The sequence below is a fragment of the Salvelinus sp. IW2-2015 genome, linkage group LG33 (genome assembly GCF_002910315.2).
Source record: "Salvelinus sp. IW2-2015 linkage group LG33, ASM291031v2, whole genome shotgun sequence".
Classification (NCBI taxonomy): Eukaryota; Metazoa; Chordata; class Actinopteri; order Salmoniformes; family Salmonidae; genus Salvelinus; species Salvelinus sp. IW2-2015.
In genome coordinates this window covers 23,387,869-23,408,456 of record NC_036872.1, presented here as the reverse complement: position 1 = coordinate 23,408,456, position 20,588 = coordinate 23,387,869, and the positions used below count along the sequence as shown (strand labels likewise).

General features: G+C 42.4%; 1 pseudogene; it reads right to left on the bottom strand.

Moving 5' to 3' along the window:
• Positions 1–20,588, bottom strand: part of LOC111957524 (phosphatidylinositol 4-phosphate 5-kinase type-1 beta-like) — an 85,282-nt pseudogene that overhangs the window by 20,296 nt on the left and 44,398 nt on the right.

The following is a 20,588-nucleotide window of genomic DNA, read 5'->3' as shown; positions in this document are numbered from 1 at the left end:
GTGTGGTCTGGAACACAAACATACTGTTCCTTCATTCAAAAGTGCTTGTGTGGCTTTTCTAGCACGGTATTTCATTAACACTCACCCACGCACACCCTCCCCCTTACCTCACCCCCCTACCTCTCACACACACTTACCTCCACACACACACACCCTACTGCACACACACACCCCAACCCTCTCTCCACACCCTACCTCACACACACACACACCCTACTTCACACACACACCCTACCTCACACACACCCCTACCTCACAGAAGGGTTCTGTTAGACTAGGCTTTTCTGTTCATATGGAGAAACAACACAAAATGTCTTGGAACGGTTGTTGTATGTGGCTCTATTCCAGACCATCTCATCGTAACTAAACTGAAATGTTATTGTGTGTACAGACATGGGCTTGTTTGTGAAGGTACAACTGATAAACACACACACATGCTGGTGGAAACAATACATTCACCCATGCCCTGAGGCTTATTGCTGGCCTTACATGGGTGTGTGTGTGTGTGTGGTGTGGGTCGCTGATGTGAACACAAACAGGGTGTGGTGGTAGGCGAAGACGAACCGACCCAACACTACACGGTGTGGTGTGCGAGAGCGCACCCAGCGCCGCCTGGGGCCTGCGTGGGTCCGTTGGCGTTGGTGTGGGTGTGTGTGTTGTGCTTGGTTGTGTGGTAGTAGTGAAGGTAGGGTGTGTCTTCGTAGATGAAGAAGGCGTAGGGGGTGATGATAGTTAGTGAGTGTCGAGGCACGAACCTAAGGGTATGCGTTAGGGATGTGAAGGCAATAGGGTGTCTGATGATGTCGTCGGGGGCCCAACATAGGTCGTGTTGTGTCGATTGTGTGCTGTGAGAGAGGTGTGTGTGTCCGTGATGTGTCAGTGTAGGGGATGTGTGTGTGTGGTGCAGTACGGGTCCTCGGTGATGTGTAGTGCTCCGTGTGGCTGGTGGCTCGCTCTCTGTGTGTTGCTGTTCGTCCGTACGTGAGGCTAGGCCGCCTAGTATATGGTGCTCGTATTGAGTTCAGGGTGTGTGGTGGCGTGTCGAAGCACTAAGGTGTGCTGTGTGAGGAAAAATCCCAAAGCGAACCATAGCCGAATGGCAAGTGACAAAGGCAGTAACGTAAGCATATGGTCCATACCAAACCTACTAGACGTTAATTCAGATGAAATAAGACTGCCAGTAGGCAAGGCCCGGAAACAGACTATTATTATCTGATGAGCACGATACAGGAGAAAGGAGAAAGCGCTGACTAGGCGGATCAATCCCCTCCCCAGGATCTGGAATGCCGGTCTCCAATCAACGTTGTACCACAAGCACAAACGACATCCGCAATTTATCTGCACTTGCCATCAGGCAAGCCGTGGGGGCTTGTGTGTGGAGTAGTGTGTGCCGATCCTCTAGTAATGCTGCTCCGGTTGTGTTGTGTGTGTGTGAATGTCGTGGGGGGTCGAGTGTACGTGTGTGTGGTGTGCTGGAGATGTGCTGATCGTGTGCTGTGTTCGATGTGTGTTGAAAGTCGTGGTGGTGAGGGGTGGCGTCAAGTTAAATTAAACGTGATCTAGTTGCTCCGGTGCTGCTGAATTAAAAATGCCATAATCAACACAAAAGAGAACGAGCACTTAAAACCAGGTGTTCGTCACCTTCAGTCTACTCTCCACCCAGTCCTGCCTACCTCTTCTGGCTTTCACTCATGTCTTTGCCTGTCGGGTAGCCTATTGTACTGCCTAGCAATGAATATACAGAGTCATAAAAAAGCAAGATACGTCAGCAGGCACTTAATATGAGAGCCTGGTCGGTGCAGGCTGGGATGCACCACAAGCCTTGTGGAGCAATGACTAAAAAAGAGGTGAGTAAGAAAAAAATTACTATCACGAAATCGAGGCACAACCGATAATGTGTGACGCTGAAAAGTAATCAGCGATCCACAGTGGGGACCGCCACAGCCCGATCCATTTGATACAGCTTGCCCGAGTTTGCAGGTTTACCTAACTTTACACAAGCATGTAAGGTCTGGTAAGTTTTGTCACCTCATACACGTCAACTGGAGAAGACCGGAATCTCCAAAACAAAAATTCAGAACACTCACATCTGTATGCCATTTTTACCATTAATAATTTGCAATTTTATGTGCATGACATAAGATATTGATACATCAGAAACGCAGAACTTAATATTGCTACACGGAAAGCCTTGTTTTGCAATTACAGAATCATTACGTTTCCTGCTAGTTCTTGACCGTTTGCACACACCCTAAGCAGGGATTTTGGCCCACTCTCTACAGACCCTTCTCCAGAATCCTCCCAGCGTTTGGGCCCTTAGATCGGACTGATGCCTTTAGTCATACGGTGTAACCCTCTTCTAGCTGCCAATACCAAGGTAGTTTCTTAATGGCGTTTTTTGCGGCATTTCTGGAGTACCATCGCGTCCACTTCAGGGAGGCTGATGACTGTGACATCTGAGGAGCTTTGCATAGTATATTCTAAAGTCGATCTGTAGCATCATATTATAGAATAACCAAGACCTCGTATGCGTCTTGTAGCCGATTGTGAACTATCCATCCGATTCGGTTGATTTCCTACGCACTGAGTCGTGACACAAGCCACCCGATGCTTCATTCCAATGCTCTACATACTGAGGGGCGTAACGAAGAAAGTCGGGTGGCCAAATCTCGTACATGGCCCCTATCCATCCTCGCCGCTCACGTAACGGTCGTACAGCGCTGTCCCTTTGTCAGAACAGCATCCCAGAAGAATGATGTTTCCACCTCCATGCTTCACGGTTGGGAATGGTGTCTTGGGTATGTACCATCCTTTCTCTTTCCTCCAAACACGGCGAATGGAGTTTAGACCAAAAAGCTCTATTTTTGTCTCATCAGACCACATGACCTTCTTCCCATTCCTCCTCTGGATCATCCAGATGGTCATTGGCAAACTTCAGACGGGCTTGGACATGCGCTGGCTTGAGCAGGGGACCTTGCGTGCGCTGCAGGATTTTAATCCAAGAGGCGTAGTGTGTTACTAATGGTTTCTCTTGAGACTGTGGTCCCAGCTCTCTTCAGGTCATTGACCAGGTCCTGCCGTGTAGTTCTGCTGACCCTCACCTTCCTCATGATCATTGATGAGATCTTGCATGGAGCCCCAGACCGAGGTTGATTTACCGGCATCTTGAACTTCTTCCATTTCGAATAATTGCGCCAACAGTTGTTGCCTTCTCACCAAGGCTGCTTGCCTATTGTCCTGTAGCCCATCCCAGCCTTGTGCAGGTCTACAATTGTATCCCTGATGTCCTTACACAGCTCTCTGGTCTTGGCCATTGTGGAGAGTTGGAGTCTGTTGATTGAGTGTGTGGACAGGTTCCTTTATAACAGGTAACGAGTTCAAACAGGTGCAGTTAATACATGTAATGAGTGGAGAACAGGAGGGCTTCTTAAAAAAAACTAAACAGGTCTCTGAGAGCTGGAATTCCTTACTTGGTTGGTAGGTGATCAAAACTATGTCATTTGCAATAAAATTTGGGGGCCAAAATTAATTACTTAAAAAAATCATACAATGTGATTTTCTGTATTTTTGTTTTAGATTCCGTCTCTCACAGTTGAAGTGTACCTATGATAAAGATTACAGACCTCTACATGCTTTGTAAGTAGGAAAACCTGCAAAATCGGCAGTGTATCAAATACTTGTTCTCCCCACTGTAGATAACAGATCATGCAGTGAATAGTTGGGCCTGCTCCTGCATACAGTGTGATATATGTATATATACTGTATGGTAGTGCTGCATATTGAAACTCTATGGTGTATTCTCCTCTGCTCTACCTATTCCAGTGATAATGACAGCAGAATATACTAGAGAGTGGTAATGACTTTGACCTGAAGGGCCTCTCTCTGACATGCCTCCTGAGTTGGATCGGTCCGCAAGGGGTTAACTCCAGATACACGCACACCCTCTGGGAAATTACAGCCTCATTTCATCTCAATGTGCAGGGGATACAATTAAACCCATCATAATGAAAGCATGCTCAATTAGCATGACCATTATCTCACCCCCAGCCCAACCCCAATCACCACCACCACAGCTGGACATGTAGAACGGGGTAAAACCACTGCTCTCAGAGGGTGGCATGTATACTAGCGGTTAAGAGCTTGATGTGGAAATTCTTACACAGGGACACTCAAAGTCAATCTTAATTGAATCCTCCTTTATTTGTCAGCGCGCTGGAGAGATTCCAACAAACTTAATGCACCATAGTAAATGTCTGTCAGAAGCTCAACTGCCCKAGCAGTTGTCTTATATACGGCTATACACAGACAAGTTATATTTGTATGATTTAGCATAATTAATTAATCATTACCATTTTGTTTCATTCATATCACCGACCAATACTGGTTCGTGACAGACCAACACCTCACAAGGCTTCTTCTCTCTAAGCTGAGACCTTGAAACTGAAATATATTTCGTTCTCAAAACAAGGTCTGGGCGTACTGACAAATTACAGCTGCTGATAGTGAGGATTCGTTCAGTCAGCCACTTGCATGAACACAGAAATTGGTTTATAGAACAGCACATAAATAGAACACAGTTATAAGAAAAGCACATGTATAAAATGTAATCACAAGCTCAACAGGTCGCTGGTTCGAATCCCCAAGCCGACTAGGTGAAAAAAATCTGTCGATGTGCCCTTGAGCAAGGCACTTAACTGTAATTGCTCCGGTAAGTCGCTCCGGATAAAAGCGTCTGATAAATTACTAAAATGTTTACATGTAAATGTATAAAATACACTTTGGTCACCACTGATCCCAATGGATTTATTGTAGAAAGCTACTGTACATGATAGGTAGGATGAACTCTAACCTATGGGATGTGTCTCGATCAGGTACAGTGCTTAGACCTACCAGGTAGTCATCTGGTTTGATCCCGAAGAGCTCTCGGAAGTAGCGGAAGGCCAGCGGGGCGTAGGTTTTGAAGCGGAAGTCTGGGTAGTGGTGCGCCGGTGTCAGGTTGCTCCCTTCACTGATGGAAACAAGACCAACCGGACAACATAGACACAGAACAGTTAGTTAGAATATCCTCACAAACACAAGCAAGTAAGTTTGGACAAAGCCTTACAAAGAAATMTCAGCTGATCAGTTTACTAATGTAGAAAACTATCACTATTACTGATCTAGACTGACATTTTGCAAACAAATATCACACAGTCTCAGCAAAAGGGGGGGGGGGGGCTATAACTAGAACACAATCTTAATGTCAGAGCATTCAGCCCAGTCAGTTCCATTCAGCGTGGCAAGTAACGCGACACACCTCTGTGTGTATTGACGTTAATACAGTAACCCATGATGGCAAGCCAGATGAACTGGTATTCCAGTGGCACACAGCCCTGTTTAGAGGTCAGAGCCTGGTAAGCGAGAACAGCTCTGATTACCCTAAACAATACTCATACAACACCTTACAACACCACACAACACCACCATAAAACACCTCACAACACCACCATAAAACACCTCACAACACAATACCTTACAACACAAAACCACACCACCACACAACACAATACCACACAACACCAGACCTTACAACACCACAACATAAAACACCTCACAACACCACCATAAAACACCTTACAACACTACACAATACCTTACAACACAAAATCACACCACCACACCTTACAACACCACAACATAAAACACCTTAKAACACAACACCATACAACACAACACCACACCTTACAACACCACAACATAAAACACCTTACAACACAACACAACACCATACAACACAACACCACACCTTACAACATCATACCATAAAACACCTTACAACACAACACCGTCTTACAACACAATACCACACCATAAAACACAATACCACACCATAAAACACCGTACAACACAATACCACACAACACCTTACAACACAATAAAACACCACACCATAACACAACACCTTACAACACCACACAACAAAACAACACCACACAACAAAACACCTTGCAACACACCACACAATACAGCACCATAAAACACCTTACAACACAACACCACACCTTACAACACAACACCACACTACAAAACACCTTACAACACCACACCATAAAACACAATACAACACCACACCTTACAACACAACACACCTTACAACACAATACAACACACCTTACAACACAACACACCTTACAACACAACACACCTTACAACACAATACAACACAACTTACAACACAATACAACACCACACAAGAGACTAGCACTATGATGATATGAGCTGTGTCCAATGAAAGAGAGAGAGACTACATAAGACACATTTCTGTTTTCCTTTCTTCCTCTCTCTACTATATGAGATACTGGCATGGCTCACATAAAGACTGACCCAGTTTAACATGAGCCTGTAGCTGTGCCAGGTGGAACAGAACACAGGGGGTCTGCTGGGTGATTAGCTTAGCTCCAGATGCTCCTAGAAATCTTTTAGAGAATAACAACTCCCCAAATGTACACTGCACCCTAAATCCATTAACAGTGGGTTAACAAGGCTGTGTTTTCCAGGGCATCTCAACGCCAAGCTGCTTTTGAAACCATGTTTTTGGACTCTGACTTGGCTAAGATGTTGAGCCGTACCTCAGTGCTATCACTCAGCAACAGGATAAGCTACAACCTGGCTCTGCTGTGTAACACAATAGTGGTGATTATCAGCGTACCCCTGAATGAAATCACACTGCTCATGTAGTGTGTGTGGGCAGCAAGGAGAATGACCTCCAGCTGCACAGAGCAATGTGCTGCCTGCTGTGAGTGCAAGGCCTCATATTAGAACCATTTAGACTAAGGAGAACTGCACACAGCTATGACAGTGTCTTTCATAGCGTACTTTTAGAGAAAATACGACTAGACAAGTTACACCAGATAAACAATGTGAGAGTCAGAAAATGTCTGAGAAATACAGGCATCCAAAGCCTGTATTTGCAGGCATCCAAAGCCATCCTGGGGCTCCCGAGTGGCGCAGCGGTCTAAGGCACTGCCTCTCAGGGCATCTCAGGGCATCACTACAGACCCTGGTTCGATTCCAGGCTGTATCACAACCGGCCGTGATTGGGACTCCCATAGGGCGGCGCATTATTGGCCCAGCATCGTCCGGGTTAGGGTTGGACGGGGTAGGCCATCATTGTAAATAATAATTTGTTCGTAACTGACTTGCCTAGTTAAATAAAAATAAAATAAAACAAGTAGAGTGAAGGGAACCCCTGGAGATGAGGGAAGTGGAGGAGGACCACCTCTTAGCGCTCTCTGTCGCTCACTCAGTCCTGTGTCTCTCAGTGGAGAGAGAGCGATAGAGGGGGAGGTAAAGAGAGAAAGAGATTGAGTCAATAACTACGGCTGTTACTGTATGTGTGTAGTTACGTTGCCTGTAGTCACATCATGGCTTAACCTTCCTCCACTGGTTTTGTTCTGTTTGTTTTTCCTCCCTGGAGAGTCTGTTGTCTCTTCTAGCGGGGGTTAAAACATATGGTCTCTCCGGTGTTGTTATTGTCACCTGCCCTCTCAGTCAAAAGATGCCCATGAAGAGAAAATTACAACATATTACACGCTCTCTGTATGTTTGGCAAAACTCATTAATTTCAACATTCTGGGGTAGCTATTGCACCTGGGTCCAGTAGAGTCATTTACGTTACCCTGCAGTACATACACTGAGTATACAAAACATTAAGGACACCTGCTCTTTCCATAACATAGACTGACCAGGTGAATCCAGGTGAAAGCTATGATCCCTTATTGATGTCACTTGTTAAATCCCCTTCAATCAGTGTAGATGAAGGGGATGAGACAGATTGAAGAAGGACTTTTAAGCCTTGAGACAGATTGTGTAGATGGGTGCCATTCAGAGGGTGAATGGGCAAGACAAAATATTTAAGTTTCTTTGAACAGGGTATAGTAGTAGGTGCCAGGTGCAGAAGATTGTCAAGAACTGCAACGCTGCTGGGTTTTTCACACTGAACAGTTTCCTGTATGTATCAAGAATGGTCCACCACCCAAAGGACATCCAGGCAACTTGACACAACTGTGTGAAGCATTGGAGTCAACATGGGGTGCAACTCAATTTTAGGAAAGTGTTCCTAATATTTGGTGTACTCAGTGTATATTGAAATTAGCATAATGATGGTGAAACTCAGTCTGTGAGTATTAACTGACAGCATGTTTGAATATAGTTTCTACTGAAGGACAACATTTGCATGTCCTGACGTGCCATTTGGAAAGTGACACACAGAAAGCATTTCCTAGTCCAAGTCTCCACAGGGCTTGGAAGGAAAAGAGACTGGCCAATCAAGAGGTTGAAATTCTTTGTTGATTTACTGTTTTTCATTCGGGGAGAGGTTTGTTGAATTTTTTGATCATTTTGTTCAGGAACAGATTCTCTAGATCAGGAGTGTCAAACATATGGCCCGCGGGCCGGATCAGGTCCAATCCGGCACACGGGTGGATTGAGTAAAAATACATAATAAAAATAATATTTTGGGGGGAGGGGTAAACAAAATCTGTATACTTTAAAATGATTAAAAACGAATCGAAACTGTGTAGACATTTTTATGGACTTACATTCATACAGCATCTTGACTGTATCCAGCTCGCTAAGAATCACCGAAATGAAAGCTAGACAGTCCGGGAGCATCTAAAATTCCAAAAACGATGGATAGAGGACTATTTCTATGCACATTTTGACATAGATGAAATAATGACACATTTTCAGTGTGGCACTCCGGACCTCGTGGAAGACCAAATGTGGCCCCCGGGAAAAATGAGTTTGACACCCCTGCTCTAGATCTTGAGCAAAATGTGTGAGACATAAACGAGAAGCTTATTCAAACAGTGCATGACCAAGTGACGTGGTCTGATGGCACTAATGATATCATCTCTTACACGCTGTGTGTGTGCGTTTGTGCATTTGTGCACGTTTGTGTGCTTGCGTGTGTGTGTACGTGTTCTTCCTAGGTGTGTGCTGGGTTAGATAAGGTGTTTCTTTAAGCTGATGATGTAATTATTAAGATAGAGGATTGTATGGCCCAAGCACGGCACGTAGTACGTTTTGCACTCTGGCATTAAGAGACACAGTAAGCAGATTCCCAGGGTATTGGGTATTCAACCCACTAGAGAGACTGGGTTTACACACCATGACTTCAACTAGCTGATTCATTCTCATGTTAAATGATAGATGCCTTTTTCTATTATTTGGGATATGAACCCTAGGAATCCATCTCTCTCCGTGCATCAATACTGCTTAAGGAGAACGCCTCCTCCCTCTTGTCTCATGAAGTGATCCAGACATGAAGCTATCCTATTTCAGCTAGCAGACAGATTGAGATCAACCTATGTTCCTCTTTTCATTCACAGGCTCACTGCATAAAGGCAATGAGTCACTTCACAGCAGCACCCACATATAGGTTGTAGTGTTTCTAATGGACCTATCATTATGGTTCATCTACTCAGGATGTAAAGCATGCTTTTGTTTGAAAGCATACGGAAATACAATATATGTGACTCGTTTCTGGAAACTAGGATTGTGTCGCGTGTCACTATTTCACAAGTTTTTTGGCAGAAATGCCTTCTGGAACATGTCAACTTTCATGTGCCTTAATAACAAACTTGTATGCCATCTGTAAATATGAATACAACCTTTTAATTACGAGCCTAGTTGGTTTAGCCACGGAAAGACAGGAACCTTCCCGCTAGCCATGATTGGCTGAGATAATGGATGGGCTGGACATGCCGAGAGATGAGTTCGGATTGGTCTGCCATGTAGCATGCTTCTGTCTATAACAAGAGCTGCTCAGTGTGTGTAGGTAATCKTTTCTAACACAGCTTTTTAGAAAGATATCATGAAGAACTGCAAAAGAGTTGCTAATGCTCTCCACTTTCTGGAGGACCGAGTTTTGAAATGTGGAATGCCCGGTGGAAGCAGAGTATGATAGCTAAGGAGATGGATAAAATTCCTACGTTTGATTCCATATATGCGGAGGGGGCCGAAAAGAGAACACACAGAAGGCTGTTGTATAGAAAACCTGCCTCTGGATTACATCTTCAAACAAAGTGGAAATTATAAACTTCAGAAGCCTTTTTAAACCTCAAATACACTTCTAGTTTTATATTTCCTGCATTGCAGTGAAGTTCTCCTGCAACAAGGTGATCAAATTAAGATCCTACATCTGTAGCATCACTATAATCATCAGTAATGTCCRTGCTCCTCACCTGGGCAGGAAGACACTCTCCACAACGTAGAAATCCTGCATGAGAACATCTCTGTCAGGTTTGGAGGTCAAGTTTCCCACCGTGTAGCCGATGCCCAACTGGATGGCCCCCTTCAAGGCCGACGACGTGGTCTGAGGGTGAGGGACAACCAAACACACCAATCAACACATAAATCAACCAATCAACAAATCAATCAAGCAATCAACCAATACATTTATCAATTACATGTTTATTTGTATGGTGCTTTTTACAAAGATCTTTTTCACAGTGCTAAAAAGGAAAGCAAACTAGGCATAAACTCCAAAGGGCAAGAAGGTAGCAAATTCCCTAGAACAGAATGGTACTAAAATCTAAGAGATACTGTACTGAGAACTCTTTTAGAGGCATGTCTTGTAAAGGAGGCAAATGTAAGATGGGTGTTCGGAAATATACAATACAGTCAGAAAACAATGTCAGATCCTCTGAAACAAGCACGTTACAGTAATGACATTGAAAGCCAGCTGATGCCAAGATGGCTGGTTATTTTTTACAAATTACACTGTTACATAGCGTCAATAGTTCTGAAAATATCAAATAAATAATCTAGATGTTTCAAATAGCCTGCACTTTTTGCAATAAGCCCTGTTACATTGTGTGTGCCAAAATCCCATCACCACCAGTGATGTCTAATCCAAATGAAAATACAGTAAAYCAGCAAATGGACTGTGAGCTTCCCAGGCATGCTACTTCTGAAAGGTCAGGACATCATGTACCAACTGTGTAGAAGCAGGACATTACAGGGAAATCAAAAGTGAAAGCTTCTTGGACTTCATCCTAGCGATGAATGGGAATTCATTCCAACAACACTCACTGTGAAACCTCCCTTCATGGTTCTCATAAAAGGCCAATCAAATCCTGCCAGAGAGAGCAGTGAGGAAGTGTGGAGGGATGAAACTTTACCTTCTTGTATGTTTTCTCTCCGCTTGTGTTCCGATACCCTCCCACTCCATTTTCTGTGGTCGTTGACATCTGATGAGAGGAGAGCAGAAGATGAAGGAACTCACTGGTCACAAGATTAGTATGAAATAAACAGTCTTTTCAGGTGCTAAGTCAGTGGTGCAGGAATACAGTCAATTCACACTGACTGAGTAGGAATACATTCATCTTGGATTATTGAATAATGTCAACTCAAGACACAGCTCACAAAAGACAGTTTTTTCCACAACCGTTTTTTCTCAGTCCAGACTAGATGAACACAGAGGCCTTCAAGTTTTACTTTGACTAATAGAACCATGTAGATTGATGAGGTACGCGTTTTTAATCTAAAGAGAAATTGGAGTGCTCAGCTCCTACGTTTGTAGTGACAAAATGTCATCGGGTGCCGGGTTCAAAAAGCATATAGTGAAGAGTTGAGCTATTGTTTATTAGGCTTGAGCGGTATACCGTATATACCGGGGTATTTGCAAATAGCCACGGGATGGTTTTTCAATACCGTCGAAACTATTTCTTTCAAGTTTTTCAAAAAATAAATAAATWATATATGTAGCTACTTTTTAAGTAAATACAGTTGGAAGTTTATACACCTTAGCCAAATACATTTAAACTTCGTTTTTCACAATTCCTGACATTTAATCCTAGTAAAATTCCCTGTCTTAGGTCAGTTAGGATCACCACTTGATTTTAATCATGTGAAATGTCAGAATAATAGTAGAGAGAATTATTTATTTCATTCATCACATTCCCAGTGGGTCAGAAGTTTACATACACTCAATTAGTATTTGGTAGCATTGCCTTTACATTGTTTAACTTGGGTCAAACATTTAGGGTAGCCTTCCACAAGCTTCCCACAATAAGTTGGGTGAATTTTGGCCCATTCCTACTGACAGAGCTGGTGTAACTGAGTCAGTTTTGTAGGCCTCCTTGCCCGCACACGCTTTTTCAGTTCTGCCTTACACATTTTCTATAGGACTGAGTTCAGGGCTTTGTGATGGCCACTCCAATACCTTGACTTTGTTGTCCTTAAGCCATTTTGCRACAACTTTGGAAGTWRGCTTGGGGTCATTGCCCATTTGGAAGACCCATTTGCGACCTACTTCCTTACTGATGTCTTGAGATGTTGCTTCAATATATCAAAATAAATTTTCCTACCTCATGATGCCATCTATTTCGTGAAGTGCACCAGTACCTCCTGCAGCAAAGCACCCCCACAACATGATGCTGCCACCCCCGTGCTTCACGGTTGAGATGGTATTCTTCGGCTTGCAAGCATCCCCCCMTTTCCTCCAAACATAACGATGGTCATTATGGCCAAACACTTCTATTTTTGTTTCATCAGACCAGAGGACATTTCTCCAAAAAGTACAATCTTTGTCCCCATGTGCAGTTGCAAACTGTAGTCTTGCTTTTTTATGGCGGTTTTGGAGCAGTGGCTTCTTCCTTGCTAAGCGGCCTTTCACGTTATGTCGATATAGGAATCGTTTTACTGTGGATATAGATACTTTTGTACCTGCTTCCTCCAGCATCTTCACAAGGTCGTTTGCTGTTGTTCTGGGATTGATTTGCACTTTTCGCACCAAAGTATGTTCATCTCCAGGAGACAGAACGCGTCTCCTTCCTGAGCGGTATGACGGCTGCATGGTTCCATGGTGTTTATACTTGCGTACTATTGTTTGTACAGATGAACGTGGTACCTTCAGGCATTTGGAAATTGCTCCCAAGGATGAACCAGACTTGTGGAGGTCTACAATTCTTTTCTGAGGTCTTGGCTGATTTATTTTGATTTTCTCATGATGTCAAACAAAGATGTGCCGAGTTTGAAGGTAGGCCTTGAAATACATCCACAGGTACACCTCCAATTGACTCAAATGATGTCATAGCCTATCAGAAGCTTCTAAAGCCATGACATCATTTTCTGGAATTTTCCAAGCTGTTTAAAGGCACAGTCAACTTAGTGTATGTWAACTTCTGACCCACTGGATTTGTGATACAGTGAATTATAAGTGAAATAATCTGTTTGTAAACAATTGTTGGAAAAATTACTTGTGTCATGCACGAAGTAGATGTCCTAACTGACTTGCCAAAACTATAGTTTGTTAACAAGAAATTTGTGGAGTGGTTGAAAAACAAGTTTTCATGACTCCAAACTAAGTGTATGTAAACTTTCGACTTCAACTGTACCTGCAGTCAACTTGTGCAATACATAATATGAAGCAGATCACGTTCTTCATTTCACCCGTCACATAATTTTACATTATGAAGCGTACTGTAGTTCCCCAGAACAGTCACGTGTTTGTAAKTGACATAACTGGAGAAAGAGGGAGCAGGTGATTACAGCTGTGTATTGACAGGGGTCGTGTTTTATATTGAAAGTCAAGTATTTCTTTGCTTAAATACAGTGATCAGGGACATGCAACTATAGTTTTTCTTCACATAAAATATATTAGTGCAACACATTCGGCAGAAAATAACTTCATTGTTATCAGATGATAACATAAGTGCACCGCTATTTGGCTGGCAGCCACACAAGAAAATGAGTTTACGATTAAAAAGCACGGTCTTTTTTCCAAAAACGATCCATGGCCATCATATTTCCAATGTTTATCATAAAAAGAATGTAGCTAGCTTCATTTTCTAATGTTTTGTGTAAAGGTAATCTTGCAATTTACTGGCCACACTGAGAAAAGTACCAGAAAAAGGAGCTACACAGTCAGAACTCTGTCTGCTGATACATGATAGAATGMCCATTCCTGAATTCTCATCTGAGTGGAGAAGTGCAACTGAAGCACAAAATTAGTTTGATGCTGAGCAGAAATGACAATAATTAGCATTTTAGATCTGAGTTTACAAAACGCAGCAAGGTTTTATTATGCATTTTATCTTTTTTTCCTGCATGAATTCTGCGTTAACGTGACCTCTAAGTTTAACTTGCTAGTTATCTAAGTAAATGGCTAAATTAATAAGGTGACGGAGCATCATATTGTGTTAGCTTTATACTGTTTTTGAGAAGTCAAAGCCATTTGGATGAGTTACACTACATCCTCGTCGAACATCTCATTCCAAAATCATGGACATTAATATGAAGTTGGTCCCCCCTTTGCTGCTATAACAGCCTCCACTCTTTTGGCTAGGCTTTCCACTAGTTTTTTGAACATTGCTGCGGGGACTTGCTTCCATTCAGCCACAAGAGCATTAGTGAGGTTGGGCACGGATGTTGGGCGATTAGGCCTGACTCACAGTCGGCGTTCCAATTCATCCCAAAGGTGTACGATGGGGTTGAGGTCAGGGCTCTGTGCAGGCCAGTCAGGTATGGGGTAAGTTGAGTCGTGGGACAGGGTAAGTTAAGCCGCCTACAAACAAAATTCTGTACTGAATTAAATATTTCCACTACCTTTTTAAAACCATGTCTATCTTTATTTCCCAAACACAATTCAGTTTTTTGTCTTTTAATCATTTGAATCATATTTTAACACAGGCTTAACACCTAACAAACACTTTGTACTTTTTTAACATAGGCCATGCCCGGTTGATACTTCATATCCCAGCGATCACGCTTTGCATTATGCCTGGGAAGAAAACACTTCAATTTGCTCAACTTACCCAAACATTTTGACTGTATTAGCCCACACCGCTACAAGGGTGCACTTTCATGCTAGGTTTAGGACCTCATATCGAAGTTTATAGTGACCCCAACTGATGTATAGAACAATCTTAGATACGAGCATCATGAAACCTCTAACACAATAAAGGAATTTGACTTAGTGAAAATCTGTTTTTTTGGACCTWTAGTATACTAGACATTCAGTCATGCTGAATTGCTCCTTAAAGCTTAACTCTTAATAAGTTAACTTAATATGAAGATGTAAAGCTAACACAGAGTATCTACAGTATCTGGACGTGATGTTGATCAATAGGACCCTGCAGATAGGAGTGTCAGTGTGAAGTAGGTATAATGAGCCCACCTTGCTTAGTGAAAAGCTCTGCCAGTGGAATAATGATCACGACCACATCTCTTAGTCATCAGGCCCTGAGTCATGGAGGTATTTCAATCCACAGAGACTCTCTGGAAGAGGAAAGAGGACATAGAGAAAATAATCCATTACATTACTATCATTACAGAGTGAAAGAACAGTAGAAGAATGCCCTCCGCTTCAATATTAAGCTGCTCCTCTTTCATTTTTGAATAGAAACTTGGAAAAATGTCCACCCTCAAATATTTTTTCATTAACAGGGACATTCTGGCAGATATACCTGTTTTCTTATTGGAATTATTTTTCAAGTGGCCTCTGAAAACATTAATTTCATTTTTWAWTWTTTTTTTWWACATTTCCACCAGTTATCAAATGGATTTAATCTAGTTCAAAACCTGAAATGATGAACAATTCTGCAGAAAATGATCTATTCTTTGAGACGGCTAGACAATAGGGTCTCTCAGTGCATTTATTAGTGAGTTTGCATGGTGTGTGTATTTGTGTGTTTCCTCCCCAGCCCTACTGGCTCCCTGCTGTTGTTCAGGAGCAGAGAAACAATGGTCTCCCTGCTGTCAGTCACTCCACAAATCACCCTCCACACACAGCCATAACAAGATATGATGCTGCAGTCATAACATCAGTCAAACCTCCATAACATCACTCACACCTCCCCTCTTGTCCCACAAAGAGGAGCTCTGCTGTGGGGGTAGAGAACGGGTGTGAGCAGCCATGCCTGCTGCACTAACTGTGCTGGATAAATGACTCCTCGTAAAGCACAGAGACAGACTGCAGACCCTCAGAGTGTACTGTATGAGGACTAATGGCGCCCCAGGCAGGGCCAACACACAGTCAGACCTTCAGCACAAAGAAGCTCTTATTCACCATTCAGCCACACCATCAGAGTGTGTGTGTGTGCCTAATGTGAACATGTCAGCAAGTGTAAAGTGAGTCTTGTTGTTTAAGGACCCACTCTTTTTTTTCAAATTTTTACCTAAAATGACATACCCAAATCTAACTGCCTGTAGCTCAGGACCTGAAACAAGGATATGCATATTCTTGATACCATTTGAAAGGAATGTAGGAAAATAACACATTAGATCTGGAAAAAAATTATACAAAGAAAAAAACCATGTGTTTTTTTGTACCATCATCTTTGAAATGCAAGAGAAAGGCCATAATATATTATTCCAGCCCAGGCGCACTTGCGATTTTGGCCACTAGATGGCAGCAGTGTATGTGCAAACTTTTAGACTGATCCAATGAACCATTGCATTTCTGTTCAAAAGGTTGTGTTCCATACTCTTCCGGAACATAAACTTTATTTTAAAAGCATGGGAACCGGTTAATACGTTTATTTTAAGTTAGAGACATTTTTTCGAGGCCCACACAAAAATGCAACAAAGCACCTATGCAAAGCCCTGACTGTCACTCAGAAATGTATTCCAGTGGCTGCCTGCGTCCCAGATGAAAATCTTTGCCGGTGTGTGTTTAGAATACCTGCCCCTCTCCCTCCAAAGCATAGGCTACTGCACTGACGTTGCGAGCTTGCTAGCCAAAAGAACATTCAAAGTTCAAATCATAGAATCCGCTCCCCCTAGGTATAATTCTGTGGACCTAATTGAGATAATGCATGCCATAACAAGATGTCCAGCACTTTAAGCCTCCTCCTCAACCCTCTCTCGCTCTCTCCCCCACCCGCAAAATTTCAGTCGTATTGCATCATAGGCTACACTTGTCTGTCCATCACGCATGTAAACAACTACCTTACCTGCTCTATCCGCACTGATTGCTGAAGTAATTTAATGAGCTAAATGTAAAAAATGGTTGATTTCACAAGTTAAAAAAGAACAGAAAGGTACAATATAAACCAGTACTTTTTTAGGGTTCGAACCAGTTCAGAACTTTATTTTGCTGGTCAGAACAGTGGAACTGAAAAAGAAATGGTGGTTCTGTTCAGAACTAAAGATAATTTCAATTCCAACCCCTGCTAGTAGATATCTGTGAGGAAGTGTATCAGCCTTAAAACAACTATAGGAAAGATATACTAGGGATGGGATTTTGAAAGAAAGTGTGTTCGAGTACTCTCATGAAAATAATGTTGAGTATTCACAAGTTAGTGTGAAACGGGGCTAAAGGCAAGAAAGTATGAGGTATGCTATTGGTTTTTCCAATTACTGGTTGTTCTGATATACAACTGAAAACAAAACTTAACATATTTTTGCTGCACTTGACATAATCCCAACAATAAAAAGATTGAAGTGTTTGACATTTTTTCAGAGCATATACATTTGACCTGCTAAATAGTCTTTCAATTCTATGTGTCACGTCATCTCGTTATATGCCAATGATATCTTACTTTATCTAGACAATGTATCTCAATCCCTCCCATGCCCATACTCCAATATTTCACAATAATGCCTTGCGATAGGCCTCCCGAGTGGCGCAGTGGTCTAAGGCACTGAGCTAGCCAATAAAAAAAATATGATCCACAGATCTAAGTGAATCTGAACGACGCTTTAACTGGAACAGAATATGGAAAAATATGACATTGGCATCCCGTAATCCGAACGATCAATTTATACATTTTACATTTGTTCTCAGACTGTATTTAACACTAAAGAAACTTTTCATAATACAATTGGCCCCAACTCCCAACTGTTCCTTCATATGATGTGGGAGTGCCCTGCAGTTAAATACTTTTGGGACATGACTATGTTACTGAACGATGATAGCTCCTTGAATCTCTCAATACATCAGAGATTTCGCTAGAGACACACTTATTTTTTTCCCTCCATACTACATTTATTGTTACTTTCTGGCTCTGTGGTATGATCATGGTGATCAATGCTTTGTACTTGTGTACTTTTTAAAGTGGGTCGATGTGAGATTACATCAATGTGTGTATTGTGCCTGTAACCCCCCCAACAAGAAATGTACAATATTAATAAAGATTTGGTGACAATCTTTTTTTTTTGCATTTGTGGATTTCAAGAACTTATTATTAGTAATCGAATACAAACCTTTAAACGCGTACTCACGCCCATCCCTAATAAATACTGTATTCTCATTGACTGTGGAATAAGCTGTTGTTTTATGATGAGCACAACATTCAGTCTGGTTTAACCAGGCTAGACTTATCCATGCATACATACAGTCATGGCCAAAAGTTTTGAGAATGACACAAATATTAATTTTCACAAAGTCTGCTCCCTCAGTGTCTTCAGATATTTTTGTCAGATGTTACTATGGAATACTGAAGTATAATTACAAGCTTTTCATAAGTGTCAAAGGCTTTTATTGACAATTATATAAAGTTGATGCAGAGAGTCAATATTTGCAGTGTTGACCCTTCTTTTTCAAGACCTCTGCAATCCACCCTGGCATGCTGTCAATTAACTTCTGGGCCACATCCTGACTGATGGCAGCCCATTCTTGCATAATCAATGCTTAGAGTTTGTCATAATTTGTGGGGTTTTGTTTGTCCACCCGCCTCTTGAGGATTGACCACATGTTCTCAATGGGATTAAGGTCTGGGGAGTTTCCTGGCCATGGACCCAAAATATCAATGTTTTGCTCCCCGAGCCACTTAGTTATCCCTTTTGCCTTATGGCAAGGTGCCTCTGACACCAGGCAATCCTCCAAAAGTCTTCGCCTCACTGTGCGTGCAGATGCACTCACATCTGCCTGCTGCCATTCATGAGCAAGCTCTGTACTGGTGGTGCCCGATCCCGCAGCTGAATCAACTTTAGGAAATGGTCCTGGCGCTTGCTGGACTTTCTGTGGCACCCTGAAGCCTTCTTCATAACACTTGAACCGCTCTCCCTGAAGTTCTTGATGATCCGATAAATGGTTGATTTAGGTGCAATCTTACTGGCAGCAATATCCTTGCCTGTGAAGCCCTTTTTTGCAAAGCAATGATGACGCACGTGTTTCCTTGCAGGTAACCATGGTTGACAGAGGAAGAACAATGATTCCAAGCACCACCCTCCTTTTGAAGCTTCCAGTCTTGTATTCGAACTCAATCAGCATGACAGAGTGATCTCCAGCCTTGTCCTCGTCAACACTCACACCTGTGTTAATGGGAGAATCACTGACATGATGTCAGCTGGTCCTTTTGTGGCAGGGCTGAAATGCAGTGGAAATGTTTTTGGGGATTCAGTTCATTTCCATGGCATAAAGGACTTTGCAATTAGTTGCAATTCATCTGATCACTCTTCATAACATTCTGGAGTACATGCAAATTACAATCATACAAACTGAGGCAGCAGTCTTGAAGATTCATATTTGTTCATTCTCAAAACTTTTGGCCAGGACTGTACAGATGAAGTCGGAAGTTTACATACACTTAGGTTGGATCATTAAAACTTGTTTTTCAACCACTCCACAAATGTCTTGTTAACAAACTATGGTTTTGTCAAGTCGGTTAGGACATCTACTTTGTGCATGACACAAGTAAAATGTTTCAAACAATTGTTTACAGGCAGATTATTCACTGTATCACAATTCCAGTGGGTCAGAAGTTTACATACACTAAGTTGACGGTGCCTTTTAACAGCTTTAGAAGCTTCTGATTGTTTAATTGACATCATTTGAGTCAATTGGAGGTGTACCTGTGGATGTATTTCAAGGCCTACCTTCAAACTCAGTGCCTCTTTGCTTGACATCATGGGAAAATCAAAATAAACAGCCAAGACCTCAAAAAAAAAGATTGTAGACCTCCACAAGTCTGGTTCATCCTTGGGAGCAATTTCCAAATGCCTGAAGGTACCACGTTCATTGTACAAACAATAGTACGCAAGTATAAACACCATGGGACCACGCAGCCGTCATACCGCTCAGGAAGGAGACACGTTCTGCTCCTAGAGATGAACGTACTTTGGTGCGAAAAGTGCAAATGAATCCCAGAACAATAGCAAAGACCTTGTGAAGATGCTGGAGGAAACAGGTACAAAAGTATCTATCCACAGTAAAACGAGTCCTGTATCGACATAACCTAAAAGGCCGCTCAGAAAGGAACTGCACATGGGACAAAGATCGTACTTTTTGGAGAAACGTCCTCTGGTCTGATGAAACAAACATAGAACTGTTTGGCCATTATATCATTGTTATGTTTGGAGGAAAAAGGGGAGGCTTGCAAGCCATAGAACACCATTCCAACCGTGAAGCACGGGGTGGCAGCATCATGTTGTGGGGTGCTTTGCTGCAGGAGGGACTGGTGCACTTCAAAATAGATGGCATCATGAGGCAGGAAATTATGTGGATATATTGAGGCAACATCTCAAGACATCAGTCAGGAAGTTAAAGCTTGGTCACAAATGGGTATTCCCATGGACAATGACCCCAAGCATTCTTCCAAAGTGTGGCAAAATGGCTTACGGACAACAAAGTCAAGGTATTGGAGTGGCCATCACCAAAG